The sequence below is a fragment of the Schistocerca gregaria genome, chromosome 2 (assembly GCF_023897955.1).
Source record: "Schistocerca gregaria isolate iqSchGreg1 chromosome 2, iqSchGreg1.2, whole genome shotgun sequence".
Taxonomy (NCBI): domain Eukaryota; kingdom Metazoa; phylum Arthropoda; class Insecta; order Orthoptera; family Acrididae; genus Schistocerca; species Schistocerca gregaria.
The window spans coordinates 715413858-715432998 of NC_064921.1; the positions used below are offsets into that span (position 1 = coordinate 715413858).

The 19141-nt window shown below is 44.1% G+C and overlaps 12 non-coding genes across 12 annotated transcripts; 4 read left to right on the forward strand and 8 right to left on the reverse strand.

Annotated features, from left to right (window-relative positions):
• Window positions 1–1141: 1141 nt before the first annotated feature.
• Trnap-cgg (transfer RNA proline (anticodon CGG)) lies at window positions 1142–1213 on the reverse strand. The gene has a single exon. It is a non-coding gene; the product is annotated as a tRNA-Pro (tRNA).
• Window positions 1214–1434: 221 nt separating this feature from the next.
• Window positions 1435–1507, forward strand: Trnav-uac (transfer RNA valine (anticodon UAC)). Its single transcript has one exon. It is a non-coding gene; the product is annotated as a tRNA-Val (tRNA).
• Window positions 1508–2142: 635 nt separating this feature from the next.
• Trnap-ugg (transfer RNA proline (anticodon UGG)) lies at window positions 2143–2214 on the reverse strand. The gene has a single exon. It is a non-coding gene; the product is annotated as a tRNA-Pro (tRNA).
• Window positions 2215–4005: 1791 nt separating this feature from the next.
• Trnap-cgg (transfer RNA proline (anticodon CGG)) lies at window positions 4006–4077 on the reverse strand. Its single transcript has one exon. It is a non-coding gene; the product is annotated as a tRNA-Pro (tRNA).
• A 221-nt stretch (window positions 4078–4298) lies between these two features.
• Trnav-uac (transfer RNA valine (anticodon UAC)) lies at window positions 4299–4371 on the forward strand. The gene has a single exon. It is a non-coding gene; the product is annotated as a tRNA-Val (tRNA).
• Window positions 4372–5006: 635 nt separating this feature from the next.
• Trnap-ugg (transfer RNA proline (anticodon UGG)) lies at window positions 5007–5078 on the reverse strand. The gene has a single exon. It is a non-coding gene; the product is annotated as a tRNA-Pro (tRNA).
• A 1791-nt stretch (window positions 5079–6869) lies between these two features.
• On the reverse strand, window positions 6870–6941 carry Trnap-cgg (transfer RNA proline (anticodon CGG)). Its single transcript has one exon. It is a non-coding gene; the product is annotated as a tRNA-Pro (tRNA).
• Window positions 6942–7162: 221 nt separating this feature from the next.
• Trnav-uac (transfer RNA valine (anticodon UAC)) lies at window positions 7163–7235 on the forward strand. Its single transcript has one exon. It is a non-coding gene; the product is annotated as a tRNA-Val (tRNA).
• Window positions 7236–7870: 635 nt separating this feature from the next.
• Trnap-ugg (transfer RNA proline (anticodon UGG)) lies at window positions 7871–7942 on the reverse strand. The gene has a single exon. It is a non-coding gene; the product is annotated as a tRNA-Pro (tRNA).
• A 1791-nt stretch (window positions 7943–9733) lies between these two features.
• On the reverse strand, window positions 9734–9805 carry Trnap-cgg (transfer RNA proline (anticodon CGG)). Its single transcript has one exon. It is a non-coding gene; the product is annotated as a tRNA-Pro (tRNA).
• A 221-nt stretch (window positions 9806–10026) lies between these two features.
• On the forward strand, window positions 10027–10098 carry Trnav-uac (transfer RNA valine (anticodon UAC)). Its single transcript has one exon. It is a non-coding gene; the product is annotated as a tRNA-Val (tRNA).
• Window positions 10099–10733: 635 nt separating this feature from the next.
• Trnap-ugg (transfer RNA proline (anticodon UGG)) lies at window positions 10734–10805 on the reverse strand. The gene has a single exon. It is a non-coding gene; the product is annotated as a tRNA-Pro (tRNA).
• Between the last annotated feature and the right edge of the window lie 8336 nt (window positions 10806–19141).

Genomic DNA, 19141 nt, shown 5'->3' on the forward strand with positions numbered 1-19141 from the left:
GTTTCTGTGGGAGACATCTGGGAATAACTACAGACACGGCCGTTTCATTAGCTCAGGAACGACCGCGATGCTCTTATCGAGCTCTGCAGATTGACCGGACTGCAGTGCGGAATTTTCTGCTAGTGGTGGCTCGGGGTTAAGAGAAGTCGGGAGGTGTGAGCAAATCTACATCGGGAAACCGAAACAGACGACTCATAACGAAAAGATTGCGGAATGTACAGCAAAAGCAAACGTTGGAGAAGACGAACTCTGAAGCCGTCGGTGCTTTAACAATCATTCCGTGCAGCAACGATAATCTGGGAAGAGCGAAGGGTGGGTTCCGCTCGACCACACAACAAATTTTATATAATGTTCTACTTGTTCTAAATTTGCGTTTCCAGATCATCAGTAAAATACTGTGTGATTTACACCTGGCTTGCTTCTTCCAAAAGCGATATTAAGAAATACATCGACTGCAACGTCATTAGGGGTCGCGGGTCCGGGCGCCGGCGCGCCAGCGGCGGCCTGTCGGGGCTGCTGGTGCCTCCATGTACAGCTACCGCTGGGCCCGGGCTCCTTGCCGCTAACGAAGTGATTGCTTTTGGTGACATCATATGCAATAGCGACTGCGCGAATTGACGGTAGCTCGTACGGAAAGCAAGAGTAGCTGATGCTACCGAGGACTCGGCCGCGAGCTTGTCCGACGACTTCTTGGGCTCTTATTCGTGGTGGCATTCAGACAGGCAAGGGTGCTGTCGATTGTTGCGTACGAATGCGAAATACCTGCATTGTGCGTTTCCGCAAAGTGATTTTTACGCCAAAGTTGTGATCGTCCTGCAAGTTGTGTCACATGTGGATCTCAGAGCTTAGCAGTTTCCGTGGTGTAGCGGTTATCACGTCTGCCTAACAGGCAGAAGGTCTCCGTTTCGATTCCGGGCGTAATCACTTTTTCGTCGCACTCAACAAGACACTTGCTACAATCTCTACTGTGAACATTTAAATCAATTTCAAACGTCCAACCACCAGGCTGCAGATGGCTCAAATGATACGTGAAACTCTTTCAGAACCGGCTACTTGGTTTTTGTGCTTACCTGGAGGGCAGGAAATGCGCGGAACAGCCGCCGGCATGCCGGTAGTCGCCACACGTTTGCACAAAACGCAAGGGCTCGTCCGGGATTTGAACCCGGGACCTCCTGCACCCGAAGCAGGAATCATACCCCTAGACCAACGAGCCTTCTCGATGCACATGACTATCGCCTCCGTTCTTGGTATCACCGTGCAGAGCTGCTGCTCACCCAGCGTTCTCCCTGGCTGTTGCGGTTTGATTGTTTTTATCGTTGTCTTTTACTATAGCAACTTCTAGAATCGGACGGAGCTCGTAGCCGATGCCCTTGCTTACGCAGGAAAAATCTGTTGGAGCTACGGTTTTCCAGGTAGTACAACGGCAAAACCGTCGTTTCCGTGGTGTAGCGGTTATCACGTCTGCTTTACACGCAGAAGGTCCCCGGTTCGATCCCGGGCGGAAGCACGACTTTTTTTAAACCCGTTTTCGGATTCCATTTCCGAGATAACGTCACGTCTGCGTGTGCGGGATAATAAATGTCGTGTGCTACACCGATATCGCCTCATTTTACTGTCAAATGCTCTTGCTCCCATAGTGCACCGGTATTCAGTAACTCAGAACGCTCGTAGCTCCATTCTGGCCTGCAAAATTTAGTATCCATTTCTTCAAGACTACTTCAAGTTCGCTTCATACTGGCTTTCCTGATCTCTTTGCACTCGCCTTGTCACAACTCTGTTGAAGTGTGAACGTAACTAATAGTGAGAAACTCTTAACTACGCTCAGTCTTGTATCCCACTCTTTGGTTGACGTTGTCGCTAATCAGATGAAGGTAGACTGCTCCACGATTGAGCTTCGTCTCCACTCACGGTGCACACGTTCTGCAAAGACAACCTTTGTTTTCCGTTGCATGCAAGATTACTGTCGGCTCTTCTACAGAAATCGACCTATGTAATTTACTGGTATCAGATTCTTGCCATATCAAACGGTCCCTTCATGACCGTAGGGCCACACACAGCGTGCTGCGGCACGCATCTGTTCTTCATTGCAGAGCTACAAACGTGGGTGAGCTCCACCTACTCTTCAGCACGGTCAAAACGGTAGGGCTCGTCCGGGATTTGAACCCGGGACCTCCTGCACCCAAAGCAGGAATCATACCCCTAGACCAACGAGCCACTTGCCGGTGGCAGTGAAGGTAATCCCAAGCAGTCCAGCTCCGAGGAACACAAACTTTCATGTAAATCAGAAAGAAAAGCGCTTTCTGAAGGCAGCGCCCACCACTGATGGAAAGAATATTAAAGGCAATGAATGTAGAGTGAATAATTTCATCGCGCTCTGCAGATGAACAGACGGTGGTGTTTCACTTTCGTCATGTGCTTTCTTAGCATCAAGGGAAGGCAAATGCACTAAACAAAAGAACACCGGGAATCCGAAACACCAACTCATAACGAAAAGATAGCAGAATATACTGCAAGCAAAACTTCCAAACACGACTCCTGAAGGCGTCGGTGCCTTAAGAATTATTCCGTGCAGCAATGATCATCTACGAAGAGCCAACTGTATGTGTCGCTCCAGCACGCAACTTTTTTTGATATCGTTTTACCTAAATTTCCATTACCTGTTCGTTACAAGAATACCGTGTGGCTTTCAACTGGTCTGCTTCGTCCAGCAGCGATAATAGTAACTAAACCGACCACAGTATCATTAAAAGTAGGTCAGACACAAAAGTCGGAGTTGCTCTGTAGCTCATGTTATTCTGCTTTCAAATGCAATTGTATGGCTGGGAGTAGGGGCGTACTCCTGTAATGCAGGCGTCCGGGAGGCCGTTTCTGTGGGAGACATCTGGGAACAACTACAGACACGGCCGTTTCATTAGCTCAGGAACGACCGCGATGCTCTTATCGAGCTCTGCAGATTGACCGGACTGCAGTGCGGAATTTTCTGCTAGTGGTGGCTCGGGGTTAAGAGAAGTCGGGAGGTGTGAGCAAATCTACATCGGGAAACCGAAGCAGACGACTCATAACGAAAAGATTGCGGAATGTACTGCAAAAGCAAACGTTGGAGAAGACGAACTCTGAAGCCGTCGGTGCTTTAACAATCATTCCGTGCAGCAACGATAATCTGGGAAGAGCGAAGGGTGGGTTCCGCTCGACCACACAACAAATTTTATATAATGTTCTACTTGTTCTAAATTTGCGTTTCCAGATCATCAGTAAAATACTGTGTGATTTACACCTGGCTTGCTTCTTCCAAAAGCGATATTAAGAAATACATCGACTGCAACGTCATTAGGGGTCGCGGGTCCGGGCGCCGGCGCGCCAGCGGCGGCCTGTCGGGGCTGCTGGTGCCTCCATGTAGAGCTACCGCTGGGCCCGGGCTCCTTGTCGCTAACGAAGTGATTGCTTTTGGTGACATCATATGCAATAGCGACTGCGCGAATTGACGGTAGCTCGTACGGAAAGCAAGAGTAGCTGATGCTACCGAGGACTCGGCCGCGAGCTTGTCCGACGACTTCTTGGGCTCTTATTCATGGTGGCATTCAGACAGGCAAGGGTGCTGTCGATTGTTGCGTACGGATGCGAAATACCTGCATTGTGCGTTTCCGCAAAGTGATTTTTACGCCAAAGTTGTGATCGTCCTGCAAGTTGTGTCACGTGTGGATCTCAGAGCTTAGCAGTTTCCGTGGTGTAGCGGTTATCACGTCTGCCTAACAGGCAGAAGGTCTCCGTTTCGATTCCGGGCGTAATCACTTTTTCGTCGCACTCAACAAGACACTTGCTACAATCTCTACTGTGAACATTTAAATCAATTTCAAACGTCCAACCACCAGGCTGCAGATGGCTCAAATGATACGTGAAACTCTTTCAGAACCGGCTACTTGGTTTTTGTGCTTACCTGGAGGGCAGGAAATGCGCGGAACAGCCGCCGGCATGCCGGTAGTCGCCACACGTTTGCACAAAACGCAAGGGCTCGTCCGGGATTTGAACCCGGGACCTCCTGCACCCGAAGCAGGAATCATACCCCTAGACCAACGAGCCTTCTCGATGCACATGACTATCGCCTCCGTTCTTGGTATCACCGTGCAGAGCTGCTGCTCACCCAGCGTTCTCCCTGGCTGTTGCGGTTTGATTGTTTTTATCGTTGTCTTTTACTATAGCAACTTCTAGAATCGGACGGAGCTCGTAGCAGATGCCCTTGCTTACGCAGGAAAAATCTGTTGGAGCTACGGTTTTCCAGGTAGTACAACGGCAAAACCGTCGTTTCCGTGGTGTAGCGGTTATCACGTCTGCTTTACACGCAGAAGGTCCCCGGTTCGATCCCGGGCGGAAGCACGACTTTTTTTAAACCCGTTTTCGGATTCCATTTCCGAGATAACGTCACGTCTGCGTGTGCGGGATAATAAATGTCGTGTGCTACACCGATATCGCCTCATTTTACTGTCAAATGCTCTTGCTCCCATAGTGCACCGGTATTCAGTAACTCAGAAAGCTCGTAGCTCCATTCTGGCCTGCAAAATTTAGTATCCATTTCTTCAAGACTACTTCAAGTTCGCTTCATACTGGCTTTCCTGATCTCTTTGCACTCGCCTTGTCACAACTCTGTTGAAGTGTGAACGTAACTAATAGTGAGAAACTCTTAACTACGCTCAGTCTTGTATCCCACTCTTTGGTTGACGTTGTCGCTAATCAGATGAAGGTAGACTGCTCCACGATTGAGCTTCGTCTCCACTCACGGTGCACACGTTCTGCAAAGACAACCTTTGTTTTCCGTTGCATGCAAGATTACTGTCGGCTCTTCTACAGAAATCGACCTATGTAATTTACTGGTATCAGATTCTTGCCATATCAAACGGTCCCTTCATGACCGTAGGGCCACACACAGCGTGCTGCGGCACGCATCTGTTCTTCATTGCAGAGCTACAAACGTGGGTGAGCTCCACCTACTCTTCAGCACGGTCAAAACGGTAGGGCTCGTCCGGGATTTGAACCCGGGACCTCCTGCACCCAAAGCAGGAATCATACCCCTAGACCAACGAGCCACTTGCCGGTGGCAGTGAAGGTAATCCCAAGCAGTCCAGCTCCGAGGAACACAAACTTTCATGTAAATCAGAAAGAAAAGCGCTTTCTGAAGGCAGCGCCCACCACTGATGGAAAGAATATTAAAGGCAATGAATGTAGAGTGAATAATTTCATCGCGCTCTGCAGATGAACAGACGGTGGTGTTTCACTTTCGTCATGTGCTTTCTTAGCATCAAGGGAAGGCAAATGCACTAAACAAAAGAACACCGGGAATCCGAAACACCAACTCATAACGAAAAGATAGCGGAATATACTGCAAGCAAAACTTCCAAACACGACTCCTGAAGGCGTCGGTGCCTTAAGAATTATTCCGTGCAGCAATGATCATCTACGAAGAGCCAACTGTATGTGTCGCTCCAGCACGCAACTTTTTTTGATATCGTTTTACCTAAATTTCCATTACCTGTTCGTTACAAGAATACCGTGTGGCTTTCAACTGGTCTGCTTCGTCCAGCAGCGATAATAGTAACTAAACCGACCACAGTATCATTAAAAGTAGGTCAGACACAAAAGTCGGAGTTGCTCTGTAGCTCATGTTATTCTGCTTTCAAATGCAATTGTATGGCTGGGAGTAGGGGCGTACTCCTGTAATGCAGGCGTCCGGGAGGCCGTTTCTGTGGGAGACATCTGGGAACAACTACAGACACGGCCGTTTCATTAGCTCAGGAACGACCGCGATGCTCTTATCGAGCTCTGCAGATTGACCGGACTGCAGTGCGGAATTTTCTGCTAGTGGTGGCTCGGGGTTAAGAGAAGTCGGGAGGTGTGAGCAAATCTACATCGGGAAACCGAAGCAGACGACTCATAACGAAAAGATTGCGGAATGTACTGCAAAAGCAAACGTTGGAGAAGACGAACTCTGAAGCCGTCGGTGCTTTAACAATCATTCCGTGCAGCAACGATAATCTGGGAAGAGCGAAGGGTGGGTTCCGCTCGACCACACAACAAATTTTATATAATGTTCTACTTGTTCTAAATTTGCGTTTCCAGATCATCAGTAAAATACTGTGTGATTTACACCTGGCTTGCTTCTTCCAAAAGCGATATTAAGAAATACATCGACTGCAACGTCATTAGGGGTCGCGGGTCCGGGCGCCGGCGCGCCAGCGGCGGCCTGTCGGGGCTGCCGGTGCCTCCATGTACAGCTACCGCTGGGCCCGGGCTCCTTGTCGCTAACGAAGTGATTGCTTTTGGTGACATCATATGCAATAGCGACTGCGCGAATTGACGGTAGCTCGTACGGAAAGCAAGAGTAGCTGATGCTACCGAGGACTCGGCCGCGAGCTTGTCCGACGACTTCTTGGGCTCTTATTCATGGTGGCATTCAGACAGGCAAGGGTGCTGTCGATTGTTGCGTACGGATGCGAAATACCTGCATTGTGCGTTTCCGCAAAGTGATTTTTACGCCAAAGTTGTGATCGTCCTGCAAGTTGTGTCACGTGTGGATCTCAGAGCTTAGCAGTTTCCGTGGTGTAGCGGTTATCACGTCTGCCTAACAGGCAGAAGGTCTCCGTTTCGATTCCGGGCGTAATCACTTTTTCGTCGCACTCAACAAGACACTTGCTACAATCTCTACTGTGAACATTTAAATCAATTTCAAACGTCCAACCACCAGGCTGCAGATGGCTCAAATGATACGTGAAACTCTTTCAGAACCGGCTACTTGGTTTTTGTGCTTACCTGGAGGGCAGGAAATGCGCGGAACAGCCGCCGGCATGCCGGTAGTCGCCACACGTTTGCACAAAACGCAAGGGCTCGTCCGGGATTTGAACCCGGGACCTCCTGCACCCGAAGCAGGAATCATACCCCTAGACCAACGAGCCTTCTCGATGCACATGACTATCGCCTCCGTTCTTGGTATCACCGTGCAGAGCTGCTGCTCACCCAGCGTTCTCCCTGGCTGTTGCGGTTTGATTGTTTTTATCGTTGTCTTTTACTATAGCAACTTCTAGAATCGGACGGAGCTCGTAGCAGATGCCCTTGCTTACGCAGGAAAAATCTGTTGGAGCTACGGTTTTCCAGGTAGTACAACGGCAAAACCGTCGTTTCCGTGGTGTAGCGGTTATCACGTCTGCTTTACACGCAGAAGGTCCCCGGTTCGATCCCGGGCGGAAGCACGACTTTTTTTAAACCCGTTTTCGGATTCCATTTCCGAGATAACGTCACGTCTGCGTGTGCGGGATAATAAATGTCGTGTGCTACACCGATATCGCCTCATTTTACTGTCAAATGCTCTTGCTCCCATAGTGCACCGGTATTCAGTAACTCAGAAAGCTCGTAGCTCCATTCTGGCCTGCAAAATTTAGTATCCATTTCTTCAAGACTACTTCAAGTTCGCTTCATACTGGCTTTCCTGATCTCTTTGCACTCGCCTTGTCACAACTCTGTTGAAGTGTGAACGTAACTAATAGTGAGAAACTCTTAACTACGCTCAGTCTTGTATCCCACTCTTTGGTTGACGTTGTCGCTAATCAGATGAAGGTAGACTGCTCCACGATTGAGCTTCGTCTCCACTCACGGTGCACACGTTCTGCAAAGACAACCTTTGTTTTCCGTTGCATGCAAGATTACTGTCGGCTCTTCTACAGAAATCGACCTATGTAATTTACTGGTATCAGATTCTTGCCATATCAAACGGTCCCTTCATGACCGTAGGGCCACACACAGCGTGCTGCGGCACGCATCTGTTCTTCATTGCAGAGCTACAAACGTGGGTGAGCTCCACCTACTCTTCAGCACGGTCAAAACGGTAGGGCTCGTCCGGGATTTGAACCCGGGACCTCCTGCACCCAAAGCAGGAATCATACCCCTAGACCAACGAGCCACTTGCCGGTGGCAGTGAAGGTAATCCCAAGCAGTCCAGCTCCGAGGAACACAAACTTTCATGTAAATCAGAAAGAAAAGCGCTTTCTGAAGGCAGCGCCCACCACTGATGGAAAGAATATTAAAGGCAATGAATGTAGAGTGAATAATTTCATCGCGCTCTGCAGATGAACAGACGGTGGTGTTTCACTTTCGTCATGTGCTTTCTTAGCATCAAGGGAAGGCAAATGCACTAAACAAAAGAACACCGGGAATCCGAAACACCAACTCATAACGAAAAGATAGCGGAATATACTGCAAGCAAAACTTCCAAACACGACTCCTGAAGGCGTCGGTGCCTTAAGAATTATTCCGTGCAGCAATGATCATCTACGAAGAGCCAACTGTATGTGTCGCTCCAGCACGCAACTTTTTTTGATATCGTTTTACCTAAATTTCCATTACCTGTTCGTTACAAGAATACCGTGTGGCTTTCAACTGGTCTGCTTCGTCCAGCAGCGATAATAGTAACTAAACCGACCACAGTATCATTAAAAGTAGGTCAGACACAAAAGTCGGAGTTGCTCTGTAGCTCATGTTATTCTGCTTTCAAATGCAATTGTATGGCTGGGAGTAGGGGCGTACTCCTGTAATGCAGGCGTCCGGGAGGCCGTTTCTGTGGGAGACATCTGGGAACAACTACAGACACGGCCGTTTCATTAGCTCAGGAACGACCGCGATGCTCTTATCGAGCTCTGCAGATTGACCGGACTGCAGTGCGGAATTTTCTGCTAGTGGTGGCTCGGGGTTAAGAGAAGTCGGGAGGTGTGAGCAAATCTACATCGGGAAACCGAAACAGACGACTCATAACGAAAAGATTGCGGAATGTACTGCAAAAGCAAACGTTGGAGAAGACGAACTCTGAAGCCGTCGGTGCTTTAACAATCATTCCGTGCAGCAACGATAATCTGGGAAGAGCGAAGGGTGGGTTCCGCTCGACCACACAACAAATTTTATATAATGTTCTACTTGTTCTAAATTTGCGTTTCCAGATCATCAGTAAAATACTGTGTGATTTACACCTGGCTTGCTTCTTCCAAAAGCGATATTAAGAAATACATCGACTGCAACGTCATTAGGGGTCGCGGGTCCGGGCGCCGGCGCGCCAGCGGCGGCCTGTCGGGGCTGCTGGTGCCTCCATGTAGAGCTACCGCTGGGCCCGGGCTCCTTGCCGCTAACGAAGTGATTGCTTTTGGTGACATCATATGCAATAGCGACTGCGCGAATTGACGGTAGCTCGTACGGAAAGCAAGAGTAGCTGATGCTACCGAGGACTCGGCCGCGAGCTTGTCCGACGACTTCTTGGGCTCTTATTCGTGGTGGCATTCAGACAGGCAAGGGTGCTGTCGATTGTTGCGTACGAATGCGAAATACCTGCATTGTGCGTTTCCGCAAAGTGATTTTTACGCCAAAGTTGTGATCGTCCTGCAAGTTGTGTCACATGTGGATCTCAGAGCTTAGCAGTTTCCGTGGTGTAGCGGTTATCACGTCTGCCTAACAGGCAGAAGGTCTCCGTTTCGATTCCGGGCGTAATCACTTTTTCGTCGCACTCAACAAGACACTTGCTACAATCTCTACTGTGAACATTTAAATCAATTTCAAACGTCCAACCACCAGGCTGCAGATGGCTCAAATGATACGTGAAACTCTTTCAGAACCGGCTACTTGGTTTTTGTGCTTACCTGGAGGGCAGGAAATGCGCGGAACAGCCGCCGGCATGCCGGTAGTCGCCACACGTTTGCACAAAACGCAAGGGCTCGTCCGGGATTTGAACCCGGGACCTCCTGCACCCGAAGCAGGAATCATACCCCTAGACCAACGAGCCTTCTCGATGCACATGACTATCGCCTCCGTTCTTGGTATCACCGTGCAGAGCTGCTGCTCACCCAGCGTTCTCCCTGGCTGTTGCGGTTTGATTGTTTTTATCGTTGTCTTTTACTATAGCAACTTCTAGAATCGGACGGAGCTCGTAGCCGATGCCCTTGCTTACGCAGGAAAAATCTGTTGGAGCTACGGTTTTCCAGGTAGTACAACGGCAAAACCGTCGTTTCCGTGGTGTAGCGGTTATCACGTCTGCTTTACACGCAGAAGGCCCCGGTTCGATCCCGGGCGGAAGCACGACTTTTTTTAAACCCGTTTTCGGATTCCATTTCCGAGATAACGTCACGTCTGCGTGTGCGGGATAATAAATGTCGTGTGCTACACCGATATCGCCTCATTTTACTGTCAAATGCTCTTGCTCCCATAGTGCACCGGTATTCAGTAACTCAGAACGCTCGTAGCTCCATTCTGGCCTGCAAAATTTAGTATCCATTTCTTCAAGACTACTTCAAGTTCGCTTCATACTGGCTTTCCTGATCTCTTTGCACTCGCCTTGTCACAACTCTGTTGAAGTGTGAACGTAACTAATAGTGAGAAACTCTTAACTACGCTCAGTCTTGTATCCCACTCTTTGGTTGACGTTGTCGCTAATCAGATGAAGGTAGACTGCTCCACGATTGAGCTTCGTCTCCACTCACGGTGCACACGTTCTGCAAAGACAACCTTTGTTTTCCGTTGCATGCAAGATTACTGTCGGCTCTTCTACAGAAATCGACCTATGTAATTTACTGGTATCAGATTCTTGCCATATCAAACGGTCCCTTCATGACCGTAGGGCCACACACAGCGTGCTGCGGCACGCATCTGTTCTTCATTGCAGAGCTACAAACGTGGGTGAGCTCCACCTACTCTTCAGCACGGTCAGAACGGTAGGGCTCGTCCGGGATTTGAACCCGGGACCTCCTGCACCCAAAGCAGGAATCATACCCCTAGACCAACGAGCCACTTGCCGGTGGCAGTGAAGGTAATCCCAAGCAGTCCAGCTCCGAGGAACACAAACTTTCATGTAAATCAGAAAGAAAAGCGCTTTGTGAAGGCAGCGCCCACCACTGATGGAAAGAATATTAAAGGCAATGAATGTAGAGTGAATAATTTCATCGCGCTCTGCAGATGAACAGACGGTGGTGTTTCACTTTCGTCATGTGCTTTCTTAGCATCAAGGGAAGGCAAATGCACTAAACAAAAGAACACCGGGAATCCGAAACACCAACTCATAACGAAAAGATAGCAGAATATACTGCAAGCAAAACTTCCAAACACGACTCCTGAAGGCGTCGGTGCCTTAAGAATTATTCCGTGCAGCAATGATCATCTACGAAGAGCCAACTGTATGTGTCGCTCCAGCACGCAACTTTTTTTGATATCGTTTTACCTAAATTTCCATTACCTGTTCGTTACAAGAATACCGTGTGGCTTTCAACTGGTCTGCTTCGTCCAGCAGCGATAATAGTAACTAAACCGACCACAGTATCATTAAAAGTAGTGAAGCAAAGCAAGCGCTGTATCATGTATAAGATACAGAGGCGAGCGAGTGCACGGGACTTACCCTAGTTCACTGCTAGTAGCGTTACGTCATCGTAACGCGCCTGCATATAGTATTGCACCACATTTAACATAAAAGTAAAAATTAAGATTTGTGTGTAAAACTTTGTTAAAGTATAGTTCTATGTAATAATGTTTCAGGTAACAAATCTTAATGTTATAAAATTAGTAGTTTACGTAAAATTCACTTTTTGAAAGAAAAATAGGAGGCGCTAAATAATGACGCTAGGAAGCCAAAATTTGGTGAGAAGGTGCAGTAAGAAGTCATTAATGAGTGGTGCTGGTTTCCAAAACCATAAAACTAAAATTGACTCCAGAATCCGCGTTTTTCGGAAAAATCAGAGGCGCGAAATAATAGAGCTACAATATTGAAAATTGGTAGGATGCTTCAGTTCACCCTAATAATAATAATGGAAATACCACAATCAGTTACCTCTTCTAGTTTTTTAGTAATTTAGTAAAAACTACTTTTGTGAGTAAAATGTACATAAGCATTATAGATTAAGTACTTTAAATTTTAATGGTAAAACAAATTCTTTAAGACCAATGATCAGATAGGACAATTAACAAAGCCACACCAAGTTTTAGTCTTGTAGCATAATTAACAGCTGATACAAGTCTTGATAAAGCTATGGTTCAGAGGTAACAATCTACCGTTAGTTCCATTGTAAAAATTCTAGAGAGTAAAATTTTAATTTTAGCGGGCTGAGATTTTCTACGTGCTTCTGTACTGCTCAGATGTATGTATACAAAAATTGAGAAGTTTGTAAAGCTATTATTAAATGTGATATTTAAGATTATGTGCCTGAGATAGCGATCATTTGGACGCTGCAGGCATCTGCATAGGAATGGAAAGAACAGATGCTCTCTTGGCGGTACGCGCCGGAGCTATATAAAAAGAGCGGCAGAGGCAGTAGTAAGCTCACTCCGCATTAGACCAACGCCTAGTCCACGCGAGCTTAACGTCCGATCGCGCCTCGCCTCGGGTGACGTCATAGCGGGCTGTGACATGCGCGTACTTAGCAATGTAAACGGACATTGAAAATCGCGAGGACTGTACACCGTCCTGGATCGTTTAGACTTCGGTAACAAACTGTTATTGTGCCGTCCGTGTGAAGTATAATTCCGCGTGGCAAGTGGTGACTAACTCCACTTTTAAGGCGAGCATTAATCTTTTTTTTTAACATTATTGCGAACTATTAATAGAGCACCGTTAGTTAGAGTAATGAACTATTCGGGAGGAACTTGCTGTAGAAGTCGCCTCTGAACTATTAAACGATTGGCTGAATTAACAATATTTAATGTCTTTAGCATTTTCAGAAGTTTCGAGTAATTTGTGTGAGCCTTTAAGATAATAAAATCTTGTTTGGAACTTTAAATTTTATTGAAGCAGCCCTAATCTCGTGAAGAACTATGGATATTTTTCGTTTAGCTGGGCTGTACAGGAATGTGGCCGTGCAGACTGGGAACTAAGGTCAGTAAGTTTCCCTTCGCTTTCTGACTGGCCACCAAATTAGTTGCCAGGCTCGCGTGATTTAAGGTGGCGATGTTCAACTTTCATTCAACATTAAACAACGACTTCTTCGCCGTCCCACATATGTTGCATCGGCAATAGTCTGTTACGTGAAATGAACATTCAAACAACTCATTCGACGACTTCTTCGCCGCCCCACATATGGTGCTTATCGGCCGGGAAAACTGAATTAAAAGCAAATAAATGTGCTCGATGTGTGAAAGCGATTGGTATAAATTAACGAACTCGGTAGGCAATAACAGGACACTGAATTGAACTAGTGTGGGAACAGTGTTACCAGTAAAGGCGGGTGTAGTGTATAAACAATAAGTGTCTACCGCTGTACGTTGGTTAGTGACGATGGTGAGAAAGGCGACGATGCTGGATCGCGGCTGCCGACGGCGCTGAGACTAAAGGAAGACGGTGCGTCATCGCGGAGCTGCGCTGATCTGCGAGACAGCTGCCGGCTGCGCCGAGCGGTCAACGGTGCCTTGCTGCCCCCCCCTGGAGCTATTGCAGTAGGCGATTCCTGTGGCGGTACTCGACGCTACGGCTGCTGCTGCTGCCTTCAATACGTCGCGACGCGTCGCATCACGATTGCTGGTACACCGCGACGACATCATTCGTCGAAATCAAGCATTTAAGTTAAGTCAAAGACTTTTAAAATATTTATTAACTGCTGCTAACAAACTAAAAGATATGGAAAGTAGTGTACATTTCAGAAGGGAACCGGTCTCTGACCAAGAATCCTCACGATCAGGAATTGAGTTTAATGAGGATGGTTCCATTAATCCCTCAAATATTGAACTAGAACGTAATTTGTCACCAGTAAATTATGACTTTAATTTAAATGAGAGTGTAGGGATGCAATCAATAAGTGAAATAGAAGTCAAAAGGGAGCCAGTAGAGTTGCTAACTTTCTCAGGTAGTGAAACTGAGCTCAATATATCTCCAGCTCAGTCAAGTCAAGAGATACAAAGTATCAAGGTAGAAGCTCCGGATTGGATGCAAATACTGTTTGCCAAACTCGAATCAAACCAAAATAAAATTGAGGCTAAAATTGAAAATAGTAGTAAAGAGTTGGAGAATAAAATTGAGGTTAGTAATAAAGGGTTGGAAAATAAAATTGAAAATAGTAATAAAGAGTTGGAGAATAAAATTGAGGTTAGTAATAAAGGGTTGGAAAATAAAATTGAGGATAGTAATAAAGAACTAAAAGAAGAACTGCAATCAAAATGGAATAGTTTGAATTATAAGATAGATGCTATTCATCATGACATTCAAGTAAAAGTAGGGCAACAGTTAACTAAAATGCATAGTACTTTCAAATGTGAAATAGATCAAATTCAAAAAAATTATCAAGAGGCAGATGAACTTTTGGAAGTGAGGTTGTCCGAAAGATTGAGCAACGAGTCCAAACTTTGCTCTGACAAAGTTAAAGAGGTACAAATTAAAGTAGATACTTGTCAGAAAAACATTGAGAAAGTAAAAGAAACCTGTACCGAAATTCGTGGTGCAGTGGAACAAAGATGTTCTGCCAGGATAGAAGCAGTAGAGTCACAAGTAGAGGAATTAAATACTAACATTGCTAACCTAGAAAATAGAGTAACCTCTGTTAATTCTAGTCATTCTACTGTACAGCATGTGACTTCAGTTGACGCCGCTTTTATAGGGTGTCGACAGTTTTTGCGCTTTGATCCTGATAAGTACATTCACCCTCTTGAATTTTGGAATGACTTTGAGGATGTTCTCCCCAACACTTGGTCAGAAAGAGAAAAAATTTCATTTATAAGAAGTCATTTGTCAGGTGATGCTTTGCGATGGTCAGCGGATGTAATGATCAAATGTAAAACTTTATCTGAATTTAAGTCTGCATTTCTCAACGAATACTGGTCACATAACAAACAAAATGATGTGTTAAGGGAATTCTGGAGTGGTAAGAAGTTTTTCCCAGGGCGTGAATCAGTAAAGGATTTCGCTAGGAAGTGGGTTTCAAGACTGTCACATTTGACAGAAAAGATGAAGCCAGATATGATCATTATGGGTTTAGAAGGTAAGCTGCCGTGGTACTGGCAGAAGAGGATCATTTCCGCCCCTAGAGATAATATAGACAAATTTATTGAATATCTGGAAAGAGTGGAAAGAGTAGCTGCTGCTGAGGAGCAGGTGCAGCAGAATAACAAATCTTCTAACAATCACGTACAAAATAATGGAAACGTGAACGTTAGAAATATGGAAGTTAGGCACACCAAAACAAACTATCGAAACCAAAGCCGTGGCAGAGGAAGAGGGGGTAGATACTCACCACGCTTTCGTAACAACTACTATGACGAAAGTGGAGAAGTAAATACTATGCCATTAAGACAAGAAGGGAGTCATGATGCTACTATATCTAGTGGTGTCACAGATGAACACAACAGGCCGCGTGTGGGAAACTAAATCCCGTCTATGAGGAAACTGGCGCTCACCAGGCGGTAACAGTAACACAGCCAGTAACGGAAACACAGACAATCAGCCAACATACACAGACAGACAACATGGATGACGAAATAAATACAGATAATACCAGTGATGTGTTAAGCCACTCTCACAAAATAGTGGATAGTATTTTGGATACACTAGAAAAATGGGTCAAGGAAGAACAGGAACTCAAGGTAGATAATGGGGAAGAAATAGATAATGGGTTTGAGTCTGATGGGAATAATGATGAAGTAAAAGCTTACATCTTCGATGAAAATGGCAATCTAAAAGCTGAAGTAGAAGTAGCAGAAGTAGAATCAGTACTGCAAAACTTTAGAGAGGAGGAAATGATGAATGAAGGGGGTAGAAATAGTAACGAGGTGAAAGAATCTAGTAGCTGTGTAAACGTGCCACAAATGGTTGAAGGTGACGACATTCTTATGAACAGCAATATTGCGCAGGGACGCAGTTGCTCAGAGGTAGAGGATAGTTTGGCTGATGTGCAGCAAACAAAAGTAGAAAAAGTCGTCAGATGCTTCGATTTAAAGTTAGTGGACAGATTAGAGAAAGCAGCTAAGATTATAGAGCATGATGAGCCCCAGGATGTAAATGTAAATGTAATTGCAACTGATCAGAATTACTTTAGCTGGAAGAACATAGAACGAGATTTATTAGACGAGGTGTGTGAGCAACCTGTTCAATGTAAAATAACTCACCCTGTTATCAAAGTAAACATATCAGGAGTCACTGTGCGTTGTCTGCTTGACAGTGGCAGTGAAGCAAGTGCTTTATCACAAACATTTTTTGACACCATACCCAATAAAGAGAAGTTAACAGTTATGAAAGTAAGTGGCTTAAAGATTATAGGTGCTACTGGAAAAGTCTCTAGACCAGTTCAACACGAAGCTTTGATACCCATTGGTATAAATGACATAGTAATAGATCATCCTTGTTTGATTGTGCTAGGCTTAAGTGTTGATATGTTGATTGGTACTGATTTCTTATCAAAGTACCAGGGAAAGATCAATTTTGATCAGAACAACTTAATTTTAACTTTACCTGACTCTAAAGTGATAAGAGAGTCTTTTATAGGAAGTCAAATAGGCGGTAGTAATGAAACTTGGGAACTGCCTATTAGAGTAATAAAGAATAAAGGATACTTGCAGGAAAATTTGGTTTTCAGTGAGAATGAGGAAAGTGCTAAGGTTGAAGAGAGACACATCCTAAAGGAAATAGAGGAAAAGGTACAATCAACAAAGCAAATTGCTGACGAACAAAGATACAGAGGTGAGCTAGTGCTGGTCAAAACAAAAGAAAAATCAAAGAAAATTTCTGCAGAAACTAAAAAGTTTATGCATGTATATCATGGACCATTTAGAATAGTAAGTAAACCTCATGCAAATGCCTATCGTTTGGAATATCCAAAGAGTAAGAGAGAACTAGGTCTAAGAAATATTGTGGATCTAAAGGAATTTAAAATTAACAGTAATTAATTACTGTAGGGAGTCTGCCACTCTTTGGCGGATACACGGTTTGGCGTACCGTGCAGTCCCAGCTGGGTGAAACTTTATTTCCTTTTCAAGTTTCATTCCCTTCTTCTGGTCTATCATAACAGGTAAGAATCACATATGTCTTCATGTTGTATATATGCTATTAGGTTTTAAGTATTCTTAGTAAGGATCTACCTAGTGAATGGCAAAACAAAAGTCTGAGTACCAATAAGAGGCAAACATGGCTAAAATAAATAAATTAAAATATTTCATGTAATTGTAAAGGGTTAGAAACTACAACTAAGAGAGACACTTTGCAGTATACGAAGTACGGTATGAATATGAATAATCCATGAGATTATGCAGAAGGTAGTATGTTGCTAGAAATAAGGTTGTCTGAAGGAAAACAGCGTAAGAAGGTAATGCTCATAGAGGCAAGCAATGGCGTTTTAGAATTAAATAAATGGAGATGTGTGGAAGTGGTGTGAGGATCGCACCAAATATATAGAAACAGGACGTCAATAGGCTGACAAAAGGAAAAGGGAGAAAGAAGTGGAGAAATGAAGTATTTTTGAATCTGGAAGAAAAGGGAGAAAATGAATAAGGTGAAGAAGTGAAGTAAGTAAATTGAAGTAAATGATGTAGGATTAAAGAATAATTCCCTCACGTCTCGTGAAATGGTGAAAAACGCTAAATCTTGCTTGAGGCAAATAAATAGTTAAACATACAACAGAAACACACAAATATTGGAAAATGCAGAAATTTGGAATCGGTATACTGAAAATAACTAATTTCTTTAGTAATTCATACAATAAAGCAAAGTGCTGGTCAGCAAATGACTTCTTTGATGAACTAATCCATACGATAATTAAGCCAGAGTACATTAAAACTAAAAGGTTACTCAATTTTCTAAGTTGAAGCAAGATCTTAATATATTAATTTGCTAAAAGAATTTTCACTATTTAGGAACCTAAAAGATTATTTATGAAAGAAGAAAGTAGGAGCTATTGTATCAGATACGACTTAGTGCTAAATGTCTTTCTGACAACTTCACAATTAGTAAAATAGTGCCAGAATATAAACTATAAAATGTACTTTGTCCTACCTTAGATATAAGTTGAAAACAGAAACTTAGACTGTATTGTCTGTTTCTCAGGGACATGCAGGCTGCATGAATGACTGACAACAAGCGGTAGGGAGATTGGAAGTAGAGACGCAAACCACAGTGAATACAATTTCCTCCCACAATTTTGTCAATCAGTGAAATTAAATGAGTGTTACAATAGGACACCCACCACAGTGCCGAGTATTATAGTAAAAGAAAAATGTGAGTGCGTTGCAGTGATAAAAGTCGTGTGTATTTTCTTTTTCAGGAAGAGACTGATTTAAAAAAAAAAAATAACTATTTTGTAACCATTGAAAAATTTATATTTCCATGTAAATGTATGTAAATAATTTGTGAATGTCTTCTGTACTAGGTTTTCTATGTGTATATGAGTATGGTTATTTTGTGTATGTAGTAATAAGGAATTTCCTAAGAAGAAGCAAATTAAGTTGAAAGAGGTATACTAAAGTAATCCATCGCTTGTTTGTTCTTTTAGAAATTTAATTTTGTTCAAAAATAGATTTTCACGAAAATTAAAAAGGGGGTGATGAAGCAAAGCAAGCGCTGTATCATGTATAAGATACAGAGGCGAGCGAGTGCACGGGACTTACCCTAGTTCACTGCTAGTAGCGTTACGTCATCGTAACGCGCCTGCATATAGTATTGCACCACATTTAACATAAAAGTAAAAATTAAGATTTGTGTGTAAAACTTTGTTAAAGTATAGTTCTATGTAATAATGTTTCAGGTAACAAATCTTAATGTTATAAAATTAGTAGTTTACGTAAAATTCACTTTTTGAAAGAAAAATAGGAGGCGCTAAATAATGACGCTAGGAAGCCAAAATTTGGTGAGAAGGTGCAGTAAGAAGTCATTAATGAGTGGTGCTGGTTTCCAAAACCATAAAACTAAAATTGACTCCAGAATCCGCGTTTTTCGGAAAAATCAGAGGCGCGAAATAATAGAGCTACAATATTGAAAATTGGTAGGATGCTTCAGTTCACCCTAATAATAATAATGGAAATACCACAATCAGTTACCTCTTCTAGTTTTTTAGTAATTTAGTAAAAACTACTTTTGTGAGTAAAATGTACATAAGCATTATAGATTAAGTACTTTAAATTTTAATGATAAAACAAATTCTTTAAGACCAATGATCAGATAGGACAA